This window comes from Fundulus heteroclitus, unplaced genomic scaffold (genome assembly GCF_011125445.2).
Source record: "Fundulus heteroclitus isolate FHET01 unplaced genomic scaffold, MU-UCD_Fhet_4.1 scaffold_157, whole genome shotgun sequence".
Lineage (NCBI taxonomy): Eukaryota > Metazoa > Chordata > Actinopteri > Cyprinodontiformes > Fundulidae > Fundulus > Fundulus heteroclitus.
In genome coordinates this window covers 155,986-176,648 of record NW_023396569.1, presented here as the reverse complement: position 1 = coordinate 176,648, position 20,663 = coordinate 155,986, and the positions used below count along the sequence as shown (strand labels likewise).

General features: G+C 38.5%; 1 protein-coding gene across 6 annotated transcripts in view; it reads right to left on the bottom strand.

Moving 5' to 3' along the window:
- LOC105928135 (galactosylgalactosylxylosylprotein 3-beta-glucuronosyltransferase 1) overlaps nucleotides 1-20,663 on the bottom strand; it is a 69,522-nt gene that overhangs the window by 21,187 nt on the left and 27,672 nt on the right. For 3 of the 6 annotated variants that reach the window (XR_004928465.1, XR_004928469.1, XM_036129330.1), the window contains exon 2: nucleotides 7,658-7,874. The exons of 1 other annotated variant lie outside the window; for it this stretch is intronic. The gene's annotated coding sequence lies outside the window, so the exon portion shown is untranslated. Of the gene's footprint in view, nucleotides 1-7,657; nucleotides 7,875-9,858; nucleotides 9,884-10,111; nucleotides 10,202-20,663 lie in introns of those variants that run through there. 2 more of the 6 variants (XR_004928467.1, XR_004928466.1) reach the window with 2 other exon arrangements.

The following is a 20,663-nucleotide window of genomic DNA, read 5'->3' as shown; positions in this document are numbered from 1 at the left end:
GTCCAACATCCAGCAAGACCAGATAAGAGGCTGGAAAAATTCTGACAAAATGTTTAGCTATCACACAAGGCTTTCAATCTCGTCCAGAAAGTTGAGCAGCTTTTCCGAAAAAGCTCCGGTGCATATTTCAGCGAGTTCTCAAATGCCATGGATACTCTAGAGCAGAGGTGTCTAAACTTTTTGCCATGGGGGCCAATTATCTCACGTAGATAGTACTTGGGAGACCACAAAATTAAAACCCTTTTTTTTTTTTATCAAAATGGCAAAAACCTTTTATTTTTTATTTTTACTTGCCCAACAATAAACTAAACACACTAAATACTTTAAACAACTCTGATTTCTGTAGAAAAGGAATCTGTAAATCTTTTAGGATTTGAAACAAAAAAATCTTTCAAGTTTGTAGAGCAAATTATATCCTAAATCACTTGGGTTGATCACCTTTTTCTATTTTTTGTGTCTTTTCAGCAACAAAAACTGGATTGGGCTCACTCTTACTTCATTTTGTCAAGTTAAATAAATGGGTGCACCCAGGTCTGGCTTTTGGTAAAATGTTTGTGGTCTTATTTACTATTAGCTTAAAAGCAAAAATATGACTGCTAAAAGATAAAAAAAAAAATTGTTGCACCTTACGTGTTTCCTTTTAAGAAAAATTTAATTTGTGTCTTTTTTGAAAGGCATCATATCAGTGAAAATTGCTCAACTTTTTAAAAGTGTATCGCCTCTACCATCTTAGCTGGCAAAACCTAATTTAGGCCATTCTTGAACTGTGATTGAGAGCCGCCCAAAATCATTCAAAGGGCCACAAATGTTTCAAATGCCCCCCCGAGCCTCAATTTGGACACCCCTGCTTTAGAGAAAGAACATGTCTGTTAGAAAGCATACTCCATTCATGTCTGGATGTGCAAAGACAAATAATCAGCTTCATATAAATGCTAAATCAATTATGCAAAAACAAATGCAAATTAACAGTCCTGTAGTAAATAGCAAGTTTGTGAAGGTAAAGTACTGTTGCTGTTCTTGTTGATTCAGCTCTTATTGCGGAGGACAGAAAATTACATCTTTTTACATGCCTGAGCAAATTCTCAGTTATCCGTGTCATCACAACAGCAAACAGGCTTAGATGGGAAGCAACCGGACTTTCGTTCAGTTCTTTCTGAAATCGTTTGGACACCTATCCAGGAATCTTTGAAAATTCTGGTGGCTCTCACTTGAGCAACCTGTAGTTGGTGCACCAATGTTTTTAAGGACATGGAGACCCATTCTCTGCAGTTGCCACATCACCATGATAAAAAAAATAAAATAAAAAAAAAAGACAAAAACCCCCCCCACAACAACAACAACCAGCTGACCTATTTTAATATAGATTAACATTCATGGAGTGCTTTGCATTGACCACTTATGGTTAAATCTGGGCTTGTAGTGGGCTGAACATGAGGCGGAACCAGGTACGCAAACATTTAGTTACAGCTTTAATCTATAAAGGGAAATTGCATGCTGGTGTGCGTGCGCTTGGACTTATAAATCTAATTATTTTTGGTGTACGTACACTTTTAGTATGGATTCTATTCAACGCAAAGTTTTATAAATGAAACCCCTGATTCTTAAAATATCACCTGAGTCAAAAAGGAAATTAAAGAAAAAAAGAAAACAGATAATGCTGCTCTGACCAATTACATAGGCTCAAAATGTATATTTTCATTGTGTCATGGTTGGTTGAAGTAATGAAGACCATAGTAGAGGCAAAGGTTAATGAATCAAGAAAACTTACAGCACAGGAAAGGCAGGACACGAAGTACAGTTAGGGAACTAAACCAAGGTAATAAACAGGAGAAACCACCAAAAAAAACATGAAATCAGATTTCTTAAATACTAGGAAGAGAGGGCAAGAGAAAGCATGAGAACCAGGTGGAGTCAATCAGATGATTAGGTGACAAAGGTGAGAGCAATGAAGGAAAAGCTGAAGGAGGAGTGTAAAAGGCAGAGCAGAAAGGGAGAAAGCAAATAATACAAGTAGTACAGCCAATAATACAAAAAGATCTAACAATCCAAGTAAATCACAAGGTAAAGATAAGCAAATATTAAAAGGAAAATCCTGTAAATAATTAAAGCAGAGATGATCCAAAAGTAACAAAATCAAAACACAAACACCCAACGATCATGAAATATTGTCAGGAAAAAGGATGCACACAAACTCACCCAAGGTTCACTTTTATCACAGGAACCTGATATAGTATTTTGCAAAAGCATTCAAATGCCTTGCATTGATTCACATTTTTCACATTACAACCACAAACTAGAGTTCCCTTTAAAACTATTTCATATGGTAAACCAACAGTTAAAATGTCATTATTGTGAAGAGAAAGGAAAAGGGCAGTCAAACTTTTTTTACAGTAGCAGGCCACACACTATCAGGTAGGAGGGTGCACTTATGCCGGTGTCCGAGTCCCGGAGGGGAGAATTTTGAAGAATTTTTCAAGACATGTGATCATTTAAACAATAGAGTCAGAGTGCATGTTTCAAATTGAATAAAAGGCAAAAAAAAAGAAGTGAATGATCAATTCTTCAAAAACAACCTTTGTTTTTTTATTATTTGTCTTAAAACATTTTTTCACATGATGTTATCATCATGTTTTAACAAGGTAAGGTAATCTCCATTTGCATAAAGTTAGTTTAATTTGAATTACTAGCACCATATAAAACAGATCAGATTAGGTGAGGTCTATTCATCTTATTATTATTATTCACAGTTCTGTTCTAAAAACGATCGTAACATTTCTTCACGAACAAAGTCGAATTTTTATGATAAAAACACAGGGTTGGAATTTGAAATTAAATTTACATATTGAATTTATTTCAGTCATATTGCTCTATCGAAATCTCTTATCTCAGTTTAATTTCACTTGCACTCATCACACACACGATATATCATCGGCGAGGATTCTAGAGACGAACACAAAATGCATCCCCTGAAAAACTTTGATAATTTGCTGCTGTAATATTATATTATATGTAATATAATAGATTTTTCAGAATAAAAAGCTAACAGATGTGTATAATCAAAAAATATCATTCAGTAATGTAAGAAAGCCCACACCGTTTCTGGATAAATACATTACTGTATGAGTTAAGTTCTATTGCGGTTTATGCCTCTTTCCTTGTAAGTTTGAAATGTCGAATGCTCCTAAATGCACCATAGCATTCTGACGTTCGCAAATGCATCACACTGGTCTCTGAACGCTGTGCTGTGTAGATGCACGTTTGATCTTCCGCTTAAGACAAAGCTTTGCAGTTTCAAAACTCACGTCGGCTCTCACGGTTTATTGTTGTGTGTGAATGACAAGAGACCACAACAAATTAATTAGCCGTACCTCGGATAAAAACTTTGGATTTAATGTTGTTCATAACACCCGTAATTTTGTAAACGAAACTGCCAGATAACAGTTTTTCCCCACAAGAGGTTTAATAAAACATTTTGATATCATTAATTTAAGAACAAGTAACTGCGTTGGTCACATTTTAATCCGTTTTCTTCGTCGATATTCAGTTGTACAGAGCGGGGTGCGCTCCCGCGACGGGACGCATATCTCGGCAGGGATGCACTTTTGGGCATAACACCGGTTTGTGTTTTGATCGGAAAAGTAGCATCTCGGTTGGAACAAGGAACCCAATCACTCGTCAGTGGAGACAGATGCAAAGGTGATTTTTGGGATGTATAATCGGAGAAATGTAGGCGGCGGCAAGAGCTGCTATAGACGGCGATTTGCCGCCGTTGACTGGCTATTTTTTACTTCCCTGCCTGGGGATTTTGGCTTTTAAAATGGCTGAATCCAGTTTGCATTTGGAAAAGGTTTCCTTTCATGGTACGTGGTGCAGCCCTTCTTTGTGATGTCTCAACTGGCAGGCCAAGGCCTTTGGTTCCTATTTGCCATGATGCACGCCGTTCACCGCGTCGGCCTCCTTATTATGGTCCATTTCATGGTTTGGAGGTGGGGCCTAAGGATTTTTTTGTTGGAGTTGGGGGGTAATCAAGGATGTGTTGGAAGATTTGTGAAGCCTGCATACATGTTCCCAGATGACCCAGCCTTCCCACCGTGGCTGTTTGCGAGATACATTTCCCGCCTTTCGGATTGTTCCTACTAAGGCTAAAGTTTTGTGTTGATCGGTGCAAGGCACCTGCTCCGCTTTCGACCCACGTGGCTGTGAACAGAGGCCATGGAAGCCGTCTCCTAGCTGTTACCATTAGGTTTTGCATTTGTTTTCTTTTATTCTTTTTTATTTTTGTACTGTACTTTCAATGTGGTTTCACATGTTATGTGATGTTTGGTTGTGTAACATTCTGTGTGTCCTTCACAGGCAACGTTAGCAGCGGCACTGCTTTGTCAGCCTGCAAGATGATGAATAGTACAAAAAAAATAAATAAAATGAGTCTAGTCTGGATCACAACATAAAACATTTGTCTGATGTCTATTAATGCATTAGATTAATTAATACACAAAGGCAGAGCTGTCAAGTCTCGTACAGGACAAAGATTGTCCTGACGGGACACTTCAATTTTGCTGGGGTGTCCCAGCTAACACAGGACAGTTGGCAACCCTAGGTCATTTAGTTTACTGATTGCATACTTTTTGAAGCCTCTACAATCTTTTTCCTTTGTTTCAATAGAGTTGTTTTTTCTGTTATGTGTTCTTGTGTGTAATTGTTTAATGCTTTTTAAAATGAGTTCATTAGAGGATGATATTTAGCCATATAAACTGCCGCCGTACCGCATGGTCTCACACTTCGGAGGCCATTCTGAAACCCCTACAGTCTCTCTTCACGGAAACTCTGAAAGTTCTTAACAAAAAGCCTTGACGTTATCATTATTGTAACATTTTAAGTAAGTACTACATTTTAGACTTTGAACGTTATTTTTGGATGAGTGCCTTGCTTTTAAAGTTTTAAATGGACTTGCTCCTCCTCCTCTAACAGATTTTATAAGCAAAAAAACAAACAAACATTACTACAATAAACACCAGAGCTTTAACCAGAGAAGACTGTAATGTTCAGCGGCGTAGGACCAAATATGGCCAAATGGTTGCGTCCATCAAAAGGAGCACAGTTATGGAACACACTGCAAGTTCATGTTAGGGTCTGTGGAACCTACATAAGTTTTAAAATCTCCTTGAAACATTGGTTGAAAACTAACCAGACGTTCACTGGTAAATTGATCTGTTTCCTTAGGCCTGTTAACCTAATTTTATTGTGATTTTATATTATTGGCATCTTGTCTGTTTGTGTCCACTCTGTTCTCTCCCGTAGTGTCTTGTTTACTGTTCTTACCTGCTTTAGGACAGCGGATGCAAATTAGCTCGTGCCAATTCTGGCATATTTACATTGATGATTTAAGATGACATGTTGATTAATGTACATTGTCCTAATTGAAATAAAAAAATTAAAAAAATAATAAATGGATTTGGGCTGGCTTTTACCTTGTATTGTAGCTGAAAACCGTTGAACTCGGTTCGTAGTTAGCATTAGCTTCCATTAATTTCTCCAACTGTATGGCGGGTTAGTCTTAGTGAAGCTAATATTTTAGTGAGTGAAACATTGTTAGTGAAGCTAACTTTTTGGGTAGCTGCCTAAAAAGATGCTATTGCACTAGTTGCTTTGTTGTTAGCTGCGACGAACCAGGTGTGCGAACTGTACACGATCACGATCAAAGTTCCCCTTCACATCTTAAGAGGTACCAATTCAAATCTATTTATTTCCAGGGAAATAACTACATAACATTGAGAATTAAATGTCCTTAAGGCTATTCATTTCAATTACAGAAATTAAAATGTATATAACTATCACAAGTTCCAAATGTATATATTAGGGCTGGGCAAGTTAACGCGTTAATTTCGCGTTAATTCATTAGACTATTAACGGCGATATTTATTTTATCGCGCATTAACGCATGTTGCTCACATGCTTTCTGTCAGTGTCAGTCAGCACGCGCGCTGACTGCAGCGCGCTGTGTCACAGCAGCACTCTCCCGCTCCCCCTCCCCTCTCGTACATGGCTCAGCGGCGCCAGCCAATCAGCACGCAGGCTCAGCCTGGCCCGCCCACTCAGCTCTCACACAAACTCAACACACAAACTGCTGAGAGAGACCGCACCAGCGGAAAAACATGAACAGGGGAAGTAGCACCGTTTGGCTTTATTTTAATACTGTAAATGAAATCAAGCTGTATGTTTTGTAAAAAGCCGGTTAATTTCAGTGGAAACACAACAAATTTATCTAAGCACGTGAAAAAACATGAGCAAGAAAACGTCGAGCCACAGTAACGGAGAGAGGAGACGAAACTTCTGTCATTGCCCCGACAGACCCAGACCCACAGACTGACATCACTGACTGAGGCGTTTCAGTCCTCCAGGGAACATCCAGGTAGATCAGTGGTCATCTTCAGCAGCAGTTCATGTTAACTTTCAAAGTAGATATTATCTATCATATGTTACTGGAGCCCGCACAGAAAATGTAATTAATACCTTGAAAGAACCCAGTACATATATTAAAAAGTGTTATTTAAGATAAGATAACATTAGCTAATTCTTTTTTTATCCCACGACGGGGAAATTTATAGGATTAAAGCAACAGGCAGGTGCACACAACACAGACAAAATTACATAAGGATTGAAACATAAGAGGTGGATTAGCGAAAAAACACTGAACGTTGTTGTTGTTGTTGTTGTTGTAATAATAATAATAAAATAAAAACCACAAAACCCAAAAGGTCAACAGTTTCATGATACATCAAGCTTAGGGACTGGCTATTATACAGCAGGTCAAAAAAGGCCATATTTTGGCTGCAGTGCTTGCTGTTCTCTTATGAAGAAAAGATCAACTAGTGCACTAAATTCAATAGATGGGTTGAAAATATCCAGTATAAAATAAGTGCTACAAATGTTACAACACTTTTGTTCATATGGCAGCAGAACATTAAAATAAAAGTGCTCTTTACACTACTTTTGAATTCATTCTTGGAGTTTGCGCATACAATTAATCATGATTAATCGGGCAAATTATGCGATTAAAGATTTTAATCGTTGGCCAGCCCTAGTGTGTATATATATATATATATATATATATATATATATATATATATATATATATATATATATATATATGTGTGTGTGTGTGGATTTTTGAGAGATATTTTCCTAAAGTAGCATAAAGGCTTCTATGGGTGCAATCGTTAAAGTTCTATGACTGTTTTAGTCAATACTTAAACACAATTCTCTCAAGAGTCCATGTTTTTATTTTAATACATGCTTAGAAATTTGCCTTTATTTATTAAGTTTAGAAAAAATAAGGCCTGAACACTTTCAATACAGAATAAGCACATGAACAGTATAATCACACTACCATGGTTTAACAATTGTAGCTCATTGTTTTTTTTTAAGTGGCTTTGAAACACAGGCTCTAAATTCACCATTTTTAAGATATGATCAATTTTGCAGCAGTACAACACAAAGAAGAAAAAGCACAAGATATAGTTACAAGCTGTAGATGTAAGTACCTTGAGCCTTACTTTGAACAATACTGCAGTATTGTTGTGGGCTCTGAAGAGCCATACATATCAACATCAATGAACACCACAATTAAAACAGCTAGATGTAAAAGATGGATACTTACATATATGGACAAGCATCCATCATGTCTAATCCTGTTGAGCCGTGAGGACATTTTCTGCTATTGTGGTGGTTGTTAACCAGCGCAATCTCTCAGTTCCTCTTTGGGGAAGAAATGTGGAAAAGGGTGAGCAGTAAGTTAGGGGTGACAACTTTTTAGCAGCATCCAATGGGGGCTATCCAACCCTCAAGTCCCAGGGTTGCGTCCTCTGTGCCAGCCCCTGTGAAAACAGAGGAGGTCATCCCAATGAAAGAATGCTGCTTCTTATTGCAAAAACAAAGACGGGTATTGTCAAAGCTGGCAAGGGGTTGGGTCAAACGGGCAGGCTTGGCCAGAGAAGTCGGAACAATAGAATAAATCACATAAAAATGTTACAGCAACACAAATAAGATTTTTTTCATGATGAAAATGGATTTGAAAAAAAAAAACAGAGATAAAGAATTCTATATGACATTTGTCTGGATCATAAAAGTCTATAATTTCAGGGATTAATTGCAAAAATCTGGCTATAATGAATGAAAACAAAAGAAAATTGGCATGTCCATTAACATTTTAATGACTGTATGTTTTCTGTGTAATGTTAGTCTGTCAGGAATGTTGCCAAGTACATTACAAATCTGTATTTTCAGTAGTAGTTTGATTTAGTACATAGAGACCTAAAATATATTTCTTTGTCCTGAGTTTAGCTCTGTCTCAATTGACACATTAGATTTTGAGTTTAACAAATATAGGTGAAATTTTGCTTGGAAGTGGCAAGACAAACAGATCATTGGATTGTTTTTATCACATGAAGTTACACCAGAAAATAGAACAGTGCCAAAAAGAGTGATCCTTTAAATGGCTAATGAAAACAAAACTGTATGTCCCAAACGTGAATTTCCACCTCTTTTCTCAGTCACCCAAAATAATTCACTTAACAGCTTTGTTAACAAATGGGTGGAATAATGGAAAGCCTGGTTGTTTATTAAATCACTTGGCAGAAGCCTCGTTATCCAGCCATACCACGTGACTGCTTCGGGAAGCGGCTCAAATTGCCCGTGAGTTTTGACAGGCATTTAAGCTCCTCAGTATTCAGTCAAAATGTGGGAGTTTGTTGGAGAGTTGCGGTCAGTTCAGGTTTTGGATGCAATTTTGATAGCTTGGATAGTAGAGTTTGGATAGTTTTCATAGTTCTGACATTGGAGATATTTTGTAAAGTTTAAGTGAAGAAGAAGGAGTTTGGAGATTGAAGAGAGTGAGGAGATGATAGAGGATGGAGCCAGCTAAATAGAGGAGGATTTCACCTATGTGGGAATATTTAACTGTATTTAGCCCAATAAGGTAAGGTAAATCTAATATACTTAGGATTCATTAGATTTTCTTATCAAGAACTGCATTTTTCACTGTTTAATTGTTTGTAGGTGAGGTGCATTAGCTGGCCCACAAACTGAATCCCTATATTAACATCAGAGGAATTCAACATTGTTGGATGGTGCCTTTATTTGCTGTCTCCATTTTATGGCGTTGTTGAACTGTGTGCAGAGGAAAATGTTTCTGCCTCCAAAGTGGCTCCCCTCATAAAATGTTGGAGCAAAGCCTTCAGGAGGAGATGACAAAGGCAGCACCAGCAGCAGCATTAGAAGTTGGAGACCACCTCATCAGGCAACTATGGGAAAAGCTTCAGATTTTTCATGAGCATCCTATCCCTAGCTACCCTCCTTGACTCTAGGTTCAAAGTGATAGGACAGGGTTTGGTTGACTGCATGTTTTATTATAATTTTTTAAAGTTTTCTAAAAATATATCTATATTTTATAAAAAGGATGACTGTTTAGGCTTTTCTTCTTTTTTTCATTGTATGTAGTTGCACCTATTTTAAATTGAATTTACTTAATAAAAAAGCTAAAAATGAATAAATAAAAAAAACAGGTGATTTCAAAAGCTGAAGTAGTGTAAAAAAAATTTAAAACCAAAAACTGTTGCAAAACTCTTATTTCTGAATAAAATCCCACATTTTGCAGATCATTGTCCAAGTTGCGCAAGCATTGCCCGCTTCCAAGTTCTACAAGCACTTTAACTGTGTGTTTAAACCCATGCTATTTCATTAAATAGACATAAAAACATACACAGCCAGCCATATAATATTCTACTCAGAAAAAACCCACAGAACATTTTAAAAATATACTATACACATGTGATAATCATAAGAGAAATGAATGGTTATTACTTATCAATCATTATTTCCAAGGGCCCTAAAGGATGAAAATACAGACAGGCATCAGAGATTATACTGCTGACTGTGATTATGCACTTGGCCAGTAGGTGGTTTCAAGTGCAAATGAAGCTTCCTGAAATGAACCCTTTGGCTCAAGTGGTTCACAATCACTACTACACAGGTACTGTCATGTTTGGAAGGTGAAAGGACCTAGGCACAGATGAAGAATAGGTGATAATGATTTAATAAAGGACAAAAAACTTACAAAATGTTGCAGTACAGGAACTACAATACAGGCCCAGAGGAACCAGGTAGGGGGGAGAAATTCAGGATGGAAAACCATCAGTGGGTAGAGGGAAACAGAGAGTGTATACACAGAGGTTGGGTGGAGAAAAGAGATGGAAGACAGGTGGAAGTAATTAGTGAAATTAGGAGCAGCTGAGATCAATGAGGGCAGATGGCTGAGGAAGAAGGAGAGTAATTATTGGGACTAAACACAGGGAGAAATTTAACACGAGTTAATATAACTACAGGTACATTTGCATGTATTCAGATTTTATATTTCCATGATGCATCTTTAGCAGTTGTTGTTTTTAATCAGATTCTAAAGATGAACTGGCCTTATTGAGGGAAGCTAGTCCCCTTCACATGAACAAACACATGCTGGTTTGTCTGTATTTACAACCGGCCATCAAATGACAGAAGAAATTCAGTAGAAACTTTTAAAAGCTCTAAGTGGCTTCTCTGCAGAAACTTGCAAACAATTACTAATGACAATTACAATTACTGTCAATGACAGACAAACTAATATTATTGTAGAAAGGCATTTTTTTATTCGTTTCTGATCTTGCAAGTTCATGTGAATGGGAGGTTAGGCAGGAATCAACATTAGGGAGTGATTGTTATCCAGTGACTACAATATTAAACTAAGATATATTTAGACAAGAGGAATTCATACTAACAAGATGGTGTATGAACAAAGCTAACTAGCAAATATTTTAAACACATTGTGGGAAAAGTAATTTGATAACACTAGAAGGAAACATAGAAGAATGTACCATTAAGGTAACAGATTATATTTTAAATGCTGCAAAATCTAGCATACCAAAAACAATAGTAAAATGTAAGAAAAAAGTAGACCCATGGTGGAATAGGTAATGTAGCAGAGCAGTTAAAGAGTGTAACAAGGCACTTAAAACGTTACAGAAAACTTTAACAGTAGAGAACCCTATAGACATCTAAAAAGAAGAACGTAGTAACTTGCAAGATAATTAAATATGTAAAAAAGAAAACATGGAAAGAATGTTTCTCTTCAATAGGCTCAGAAATAAAAGTGCAAAATGTATGGTAAATGTTTAGGAAGATCACCGGGAAAAGAAACACAGTAAAAATACCAGCAATAGAAAGAGATCTGGAGATAATAGTGTTAAATAAAGATAAGGCAGATCTTTTTTTTTTTTTACACAAAAGCTTTCTTCAAGAATAGATGCTGTTACCTTATCAATGTATTTTTTGTAATATTTATTGAGAGTTTAGTAATTAAACATGTGGTCATCTGTGCTCTAGTTATGGCTTTCTATTGGCAAGATGTTTACAAGTACAAAGCATGCGGGATCTTACATTCTAGGGAAAGTGTTAATGAGTACCAGAGAGCTCTGTGCCAGCAGCACATTTTACAAACACAAATGTGGAAATGTTCCATTTCAACTGTCTGTATCACAGAAGAATCTTCTTTGTTAAATTATCAGGATATATTATATAGTTATATTTGGGTTTTGGAAACCTGGTAAAGAAAGCATAACAACGATTTCAGAGAGAAACATTAGCACATTTCATTCAACATTTCACAGATTGTTCAGCAAGGCTTAGAGGAAGAGGGTTGCAAAGAACAGGGGATTAAATGTGAAAAAGAGCAATTAAATTTCTCTAAATGTTTCTGTTTACATTCTAATAGACTTTCGTTACAGCTTAAAATATAGAGCAACGTTTGACTAGGAAATTAGACATATGCAGGATGAAAATGAAAAATGAAGTGCCCCAATACGCAAAAAAATAAATAAATAAATAAATAATCTGCTTAACTAAGCTTAAAACTGAAGACAGCACATCAAAACTGGTTGTAAACTTTGGAGGTCATCCTAGGCTGACTGCCTAAGCACAAGAGGAGCAACTATTAATGTAATACCTGATAATAAAATAGCAATTTTAGCTTTTTTTTATAGGTAATAAAGCCAACAACAATCTTTCCAATAACCAAATAAGGTTTTTGAACCAACAAAGTACCATTTACCAACAATTCCCTATTGGTGTAGAACAGGGCTGTCCAAACTTCTTCACGCGGGCCAAAATTGTCAAATCAAAAGAACATTACTTGAGGGCCAAAAAAAGTTTAATTAAAAACAATTTAGTTACTCAAAACTATAATGTGAATTTTATTTACCTGCTTCACAAAATATGAGCATGCAAAAGTTTAATTAAACAAATTAGTTAGATTATTTGTAGAAAAGGGAGGTGTAAATTGTTGTAGATCCAAAACTCCCCAAAAGTTTTTTTGCATATTTGCCTCATTAAACAGTGGTCATCCATATTGCAAATTCTTTTAAGCTTGGTTTATTAATTTATTTATTGCCTATTCTCAGCAAATTTCAGTAATAGTCACTGAATAAAGGTGGTTCCATTTACTGTCAAATCAATGAGAATGTAAAAACTGTAGGTATTAAAAGATGAATACTTTGTGTTGTACCTAATATTTTCTGCTGTAAGAAGATTTTAACCTGTCTTTAATAATTTTGCTCTAACTAAAAGTAATTGTCTCCATCTGCATCAAACACTTCTCCTGGTGAGCCAAATCATTCTTCACTTGCAGTTGAGGGCTAAACAAAATCAGCCCCCCCCCCCCCCCCCCCCCCCATCCCAAGTTTGCACTTGCTACACCAGTAAACTTGAACAGTTCAAGGTTCTCAATAAATTATATTCTCAGAAATTGGCAATCCTCAACAAGATTATTGAGACCGGGCAACCCTCATGGAACCAAATAGGCATAATCTGACTCTAGCAACATTTCTTTTAGGGAGGAGTGGGCATCCACCGTGGGCATCACCCTGTTCTCTAACTTCTACTCCACTCCCATGCAGAAATACAAAACAATTAATTTATTGTATGTAACATGTTCATCACAACATTGGATCGGCATCAGTGAGCAGCAATAGATGCTTTCTTGATTCTGTGGAGCAAAAGGTACCTTTTTGATGTTGCAAAGTAAATATGCTTGTAACTCTAATATTATTTCACTAACTTCCCTCATGGAAAATATGTTAAAGAGAGCAATTTTATGAAAACTTAGACACAATTGGTTCTGTTTAAGACATTTAAACAGTCAAAAAATGTGTACATTTTATTTAAGCTAACATGTGTGTCCTTCCTTTACATCTGCAATGATCATTACATCTTATCACAGTAATAATCTAAATTATTATTAATAAGTTTATCTGATAGGTACCGAGCAAAAAAAAAAACATTGTTACAATTTGAAGGGCCGTGTTCATTGGTCATCTAGCTAATAGCTAATTTGTGGACCAGATCCCTAAGACAAAACAAATACAAACAGTAAGATACATGAAAAATATACAGAACATGTAATACTGACTATATACAAAAGCTGCTCTAATGTTCACAGGTTTGAGTAGATTTGAGCCTCTGCTTTACTTTATTGTTGAACTGTTTTAGGTCTGTGAGGGTTTTTAAATTGGGCAGCTATGGTGTTCCAGATCTGAGGCCCATTTACACCCCAAAGAAATTATTAAATTCAAAGCCATGCATGTCTATGTTGAAACAGCTGCCTTTTGCTGATAGAATTAAAACTGCAGCCATTATCTAATGATCAACAGTTTCCTTAATACTACATAGATTTATATGTTAACCATGTAATTAACCTAACCCAGGTATGTCAAAATCAAAGTGAGAAACAATAAGTCTGTGTAACGAGTTACATCTCTTGATCTCAACGACTGGTTTTGCCTCAAAGGGACTTCTCAGTTGTAGCTATTAGAAATATGGTTATCAGTGCAGGCAGTGATACATATACAATGTAGCACTAGAGAGAAGATTTAATGAAGAGAGATCCATTCATCCATCCATCGTTTACATATATACAGGTCCAGCAACTTCATCTTTCACAAACAATATCATGGTCAAATGACACAGCATGGTCAGAGGATGCATCAGGAAGGATGCATATGCATGATAATGACTAAATTACAACCACAGAGCAGCAGCAGATTTCATTATTTAAACTACTGCTAGATTCCCATCCTAATTATAAATGCTCACCCATCCTGCATACATTAACTTGTTTACTGGTCTTATTTGACCCTGGGGATGAGTGTGATACTTTAAAAGTAGAGCAGTAAGTTTCAAGTAGTCCAAGCTTATTCAGAATTGCTCATTATAGTAAAAAAAGAGAATCTGCTCATCTATTTCTATTTCTGTTCCCCCGGGTCAGAAAGCTCTAATACACCAAACTGACGTCAGGAACCAGCAGTACATAATTAAATTGAGTTTTCAAAATGCCTTGAGACACATTTCAAGGCATTTTACAAAAAAGAAAACAATAAACCCACAGACAAACAATACTTTCAATGCCTGGAGAGAGAAATATGATTTTGTGTATTTTTTGGTATCTGTTTTTTTTCCCATTGGTTGCATGAAATGTTTATTTGAATTTAAAAAAAAAAAACATTTAAATTCCAAATTTATGATTTAGGAATTCCATAAATCTGACTAGAGCTGTGCATTACTTTTGAGTAGATACATGTTAAAAATTATGTAATTAGTTTGTTTAAAGCTGCAGGAAAATATTTTTTTCTTCCTTATCCACTGGATGATAAAAGAGAATCTAAAATCAAACATTCATTTTGCATGGAGCTATACTGGCATAAGATGTGAAAAAAGGGGAAGCTTTTGAGAACACAGCAACCAAAATGGCCTCTTCCTCCTCCTGTAATGATTAATCAACATAGCCACAGAACATTGGAGTGCAAAGTCGTCATTAGCTATTGTACTTTTAAAGAAGACAGGTCGCCACAGAGAGTCATCTGTCTTCAACCAACCCTGTCTTCTGTATCTTCTCCTCTCACACCAACTAGCTTCATGTCCTCCATCCACAAGTCTCCTCTTTGTTTTTCCTCTGGGCCTCCTGCCAGGCAGGTCCAGCCTTAATGTCCTTCTACCGGTTTACAGCTGAAATCCCTCCTCTCTACATGTCCAAACCATCTTAGTCTGGTGTCTCTGCCATTATTTTGAAAACATCTAACATGAGCTGTCCCACTGAACTAATTCCTGATCCTGTCCGTTCTCGTCACTCCCAAAGAAAATCTAAACATCTTCATTTTTACTACCTCTAGCTCTGCCTTATGTCCCTTTCTCAGTACAATGGTCTCTAAACCATAAAACATTGCTAGTTTCTCCAATATTTTCTACACATTTCCTTTCATTCTTGTTGATACTCCTTTACCACCCAACACACGTGACACTTTTTTCCACCCATTCCAACCTGATTGGACATGTTTCTTCACCTCGCTGTTGCTCTGGACTCTTGACCCTCAGCGCTTGATCTTCAAGGATTACAAATAAGGAACACTAAATTGCATGGGCAGAAAAAAAATGTGGGTGCAATAAATGGCTGTGTTGCGGGTGATCTTGAAAGATTGAGTCAGCAAAGGATAATACGTGCAAAACCAGTTTGGTCTGCCCCCTTTAAAAGAGTAAATTGCATGTACTACTGGCAGTCTGGGAGCTGCTGTGAAAAAAAGATAAAATTCTAAGCAATATTTGTATTTCTGAATGCAATGCAATTTGCATATTCACAAACACACAAGAATCCATCTGTTGTGGCTTAAACTTTGTGTCTGAACCAAAAATGGTTCGGGCCAATCATTTTGTAATATTGTGGTTTAAGGTGGGATGTCATGATTTCGGCACTGTTGCCTGGTCTGATCCCTCATGTCACACACCTGTTCTAGCTCCGCCCGTTCCTCATCACTTCAGATCTGTTCCACCTGCTATCACTAGTATTTAACCAGCTCTAAGACCAGGCAACAGTGCCAGTTTATTTCGATCCTTGTGTGAGACTTATCCCAGCGTTTATAATTCTGATTCCTGATCCTGACCTGTTTGCCTTTCGACCTCCGAGCCTGCTTACTCCCGTCTGATTCTGTTTGCCCGATCTGACCTCTGCCTGTCCTGACTACCCGCTGGATCTCTGCCCCGTGTACCGAACCTGGAACCGTGACCCGACTCCGTCCTGGATTATCCTTCGGTACCTCACTGGCTCTCTGATCTCCTGGCTCCGACCTTCGACCACGTCCCCGACTTCGGCTTCGCTCTACGGCTCATCCTGCTGACGTTTGCTCTCACGGTTCTGATCTCCTGCCTGTTCTCCGACCACCGAAACACCCGCCGCTGGGACTTCATGAGCGGCAACCGCTGCAGCGAATTGACGACCCGCCTGCTGGGACCCACTAGGACTGAACTGAACATTAAGACCAGGTTAGTGACCGACACGTTTGTGTGCAAACACCTTCAGATAAGCGTGGTCACTAACCTGCCGTCTCCTTCTGCAGAGGATCCCGCTGTATACGCTGACGCCTCCCGCTCCGCACCTGATCTAAATAAACTGTTAAACTTGAACGGTTTGTCTGCCTTGAATTCTGGGTCCACCGGTTCTGAGCCTAACATGGGATATATTAGTGCCAGGAAATCAAGAGCTGCTGAACCCACAGTTGAACCATCATAAACATGGCAGTGCAGGAGGATGCACACAAAGCGGCTGCTAACACATCTGTTTTGTAAAAATCCACAATTTAATCTTTGAAAGAAGAAGTGGCTTGAGTAGCTCACCTTGTGGTTTTGCATGACGGTGCTGTTACGTTTTAATTTGATACCGTGATTGGCTATAACCAAGTTTGGTGGGCGGGCTCTAGATGTCACTTCACCCAATCAGTTTGGATAGTTCTGCTCCTTTCCCTCAAACGGATTCAACGGGAGCAGTCCCAGATTGATAATGTGAAGAATGGAGAGTATTACATGTAACTGCTGGAAAAAACTGTTGATAATTATATATTTATTTTATTCATTTGGTTATGAATAAAATAAACACTAGACCTGTTCCAGTTTGCCTACCGACGGAACTGCTCCACTGAGGACGCCATCTCCTCTGCTCTTTATCTGAGCCTGACACACCTGGAGGAGAAGAACACGCACGTGCGGATGCTGTTCCTGGACTTCAGTTCAGCGTTTAACACCATCATCCCACAGCACCTGGTGGGAAAACTGGAACATCTGGGCTTCGGCACACCCTTCGCAACTGGCTGCTAGACTTCCTCACCAACAGACCTCAGTCAGTCCGGGTCGGACAGAACACCTCTGATGTCATCACCCTCAGCACGTGCTCCCCTCAGGGCTGCGTCCTGAGCCCCCTGCTGTTCACTCTGATGACACACGACTGCGTCCCCAGGTTCACCACCAATCACATCATGAAGTTTGCAGACGACACAACGGTGGTGGGCCTGATCAGAGACAACAACGACCAGGACTACAGAGAGGAGGTGGAGCAGCTGGTGGGCTGGTGCAGAGACAACAGCCTGATCCTGAATGTGGAGAAGACGAAGGAGATCATCGTCGACTTCAGGAAGAACCGGCCTCGCCACGCTCCACTGCTCATCAACAGCTCAGCTGTGGAGGTGGTCAGCAGCACCAAATTCCTGGGGGTGCACATTACAGACAACCTCACCTGGTCTGTGAACACCACATCACTGGTCAAGAAAGCACAGAAGCGCCTTCAGAAGAGGATCATGGGGGCTCCCCTCTCTTAAGGACATTTCATCCCAGCTCTGCGTGTCCCGAGCCCGTAACATCATCAGTGACCCCTCACACCCCCACCATTGACTGTTCTCTCTGCTTCCCTCTGGGAAGAGGTTCCACAGCATGTGCTGCAGGTCCACCAGGTTTTGCAGCAGCTTTTTCCCTGTTGCCATCAGACTGTTGAACTGTTGAAGTCTATACTGGACTCTGCACCACATTTGCATCAATATTTTGGCACTACCAACGTTGCCGAACTTTTATTATCCATTTGAATAGCTGATATTCACCAGACAATATCAAAAAGACAGAGAGTTATTTACAAAAGATTAAATAACTTTAAACGTTGTGTAATTGCACAACAATGAGTAAGCTTATGAACAAGCATGGGATAGGCTGAACGCTAGATGTGGGCATTCATCTGTAATACAGCGAGCCTTCAGAGAGAAACTTAGCTTAACATACTGGGAAACAGTATGTTAAGATTAGAGAGTATAGTGATTTTCTTAGGACATGCAGTCATGCCTTTCAGTAAAGGTCTACAAGTTCTAATTGATTGTGAGGGGAATCAGAATATGCTGACCTAACTTCCAGATTGGAGAACGTTCAGATGGAATCCCTTCTCGCTGAACAACTGGACAAGGGTGAATATTATCCAAGCTTCCAAGAGTTTGCTTCCTTTTTAAGGAGGCACACATTGCTTGTTATCCAGTATCATCCAGTGTCATATTTGCATGTAATCCAGTGACATCTTTGCATGTAATCCAGTGCCATGTGTGGTATATGCGAAAAAGTCAACCTTTCCATGAGGACAATTGTTTTGCAGACAAACCTTCTGCATAAAACCCCATTGATGAAAATACCTCCTTACTATCCCACTTGGTGGATGTAGGTAAGAACGGAAGCACGTCAATGATAGTTCCTGTTGTAATGCCATTTTATGACGTGACAGACTCCAGCTCCCAGCATGCAACACAGTCAACCAAACCATAAGCCCTATCAACGTTATGTTGTTGCTATGGAATGACATAGAAGCGCCCCGCAACTTCAACTCAGTCTTCTTCACCGGCGCCATGCCGGAATTAGTTTAGGAATTAGTTTAATGCTTAATTACTCCGAGACGGAGTTTGTTTTAACTGTGCTGGATATTTCTGATGTGTGTGTATGCAATTCATAAGTGATTTTGGCTGTGTTGTTTTTGGGTTGATGATAAACTGGCTCAGCCGAGAGCCAACTTTCTCTTCTTTTCCTTTCTTCATCTTTCCTTCCTTCATTGTGTTTGGTTTTCCCGTGTTTTCCTTTGAAAATCCTTTGTTCTGAAACGAGACCGCCTCCCGATCAAAAGTCTGCCCAAACAAGGCAGGCACGTTAGATACGTCATTAGGGCCGCCCCCTTACGTACCACGTGAGGCCGTAAGTTATATGTCGTCATAACCGCCATCTTGGGGCGGGACAGTGTAGTTCTAAACGGTTAAGCTTAGCTTGTTGTGGAGCACAGAGACGTTGCTCATCTGGATTCAGGTCCGTTTTATCAAAGCTATCTTGTCTTTCAATGCTGCTATGTCAAAGTGCCGACTTCTTGAATGTGATGTTAAATAACTGTGAATTGAATTAAGAATTGCTACCTCTCATTTAATCCATTTTGACTTGTTTGATTTTCATTTATTTTCTTTTGCATGTTCCTTGAGTAGCGAGTAGTGTTTCCTAGTGTTTTTATTAAATACAATAATTGCTGTGACAGGGATTATTAATTTATTAAACAATAACGTGTTAAATAGTAATTGTTTGTGATTATTTTGGTTCAGTAGTTGAATGGTCTCTAAAAGCAAAAGAAGTACCTCTTTTTGAGTTAACAAATGCATTAACTGAGACATTTTCATTGGTTTGTGATAAAGAGGTAAGGGTTAAAACTCCGATTGTGTTAGGAACGTGAATCAGGCAAACCCAGTATTCAAACCAAACAAGTGAGGTTAAGGCAAAAAACAGGATTTTAATAATGAAAACAGGGACAGGCGGGCTCAATAGTCAAAAGGGCAGTCCAAAATCCGGTACACAAAAAGCAGTCCAAAATAGGCAGAGGTACAGACAGGGCAAAGCAAGCTCGGATAACCATGGGACAGAAACTAGTCGGTAAACCGGTAAATCAGTCAGACAGGGCAGGAAAAACAGATCAGGGAACAGGCTGGCTCAGAATCAAAGGCAATCGGGTTTGCATCAACAGGTCACACAAGAAAGGAACGCTGGAACAAAACTCACCGTGGCTCGTTAATGATCTGGCAGAGAACTGAAGACCGAGGCAGAACTATATAGTGGAGTGAGCAGGTGAACGGGAGTGAAGACTAATTACAAGTGACAGGTGGAAACTGAACTGAACTGATTGGCTAGTGACTGGAGGTTGACAGGTGAGCAGATCTGATAGGCTGGTAACTGGTGTTTGGGGAGTGACAGATAAACAGATTGAGTGAGCTGGCAGATTGCTGGGAAGAGACAGAACTGAACTGGAAACATAAATAAAATCAAACTACAATAAAATCTAACCTATTCCATAAACCAAAACTAATACAGAACCTAAACCAAAGACTAAACACAACACACACAAGCTATAATAGAAACCAAACAAGAAAGAGCCCAAAACCAAAACTGATTTTAAAGACCGGAGAGATAACTAATACATCAAAATTAACAAACAGCTGAAACAAAACCCAAATCCTGACAGATTGCAGTTATAATTTGAGTTAGAAACTTTTGCTGGATAAGTCTAATCGGTCAGCAATCACCTCCCGTAGTCTAATCGGTAAGTCTAATCGGTCAGCAACCGGTCACACTTTTCCAGCATAAATAAGTTCATGACAGCTAACTAATAAATGCATTGTTAGTGTTAATCATTACAGGCTTATATCCCTTGGATCACAACCATTTGAATTATATTTGTTATATTTGTATATTTGGTCTGACAGGAG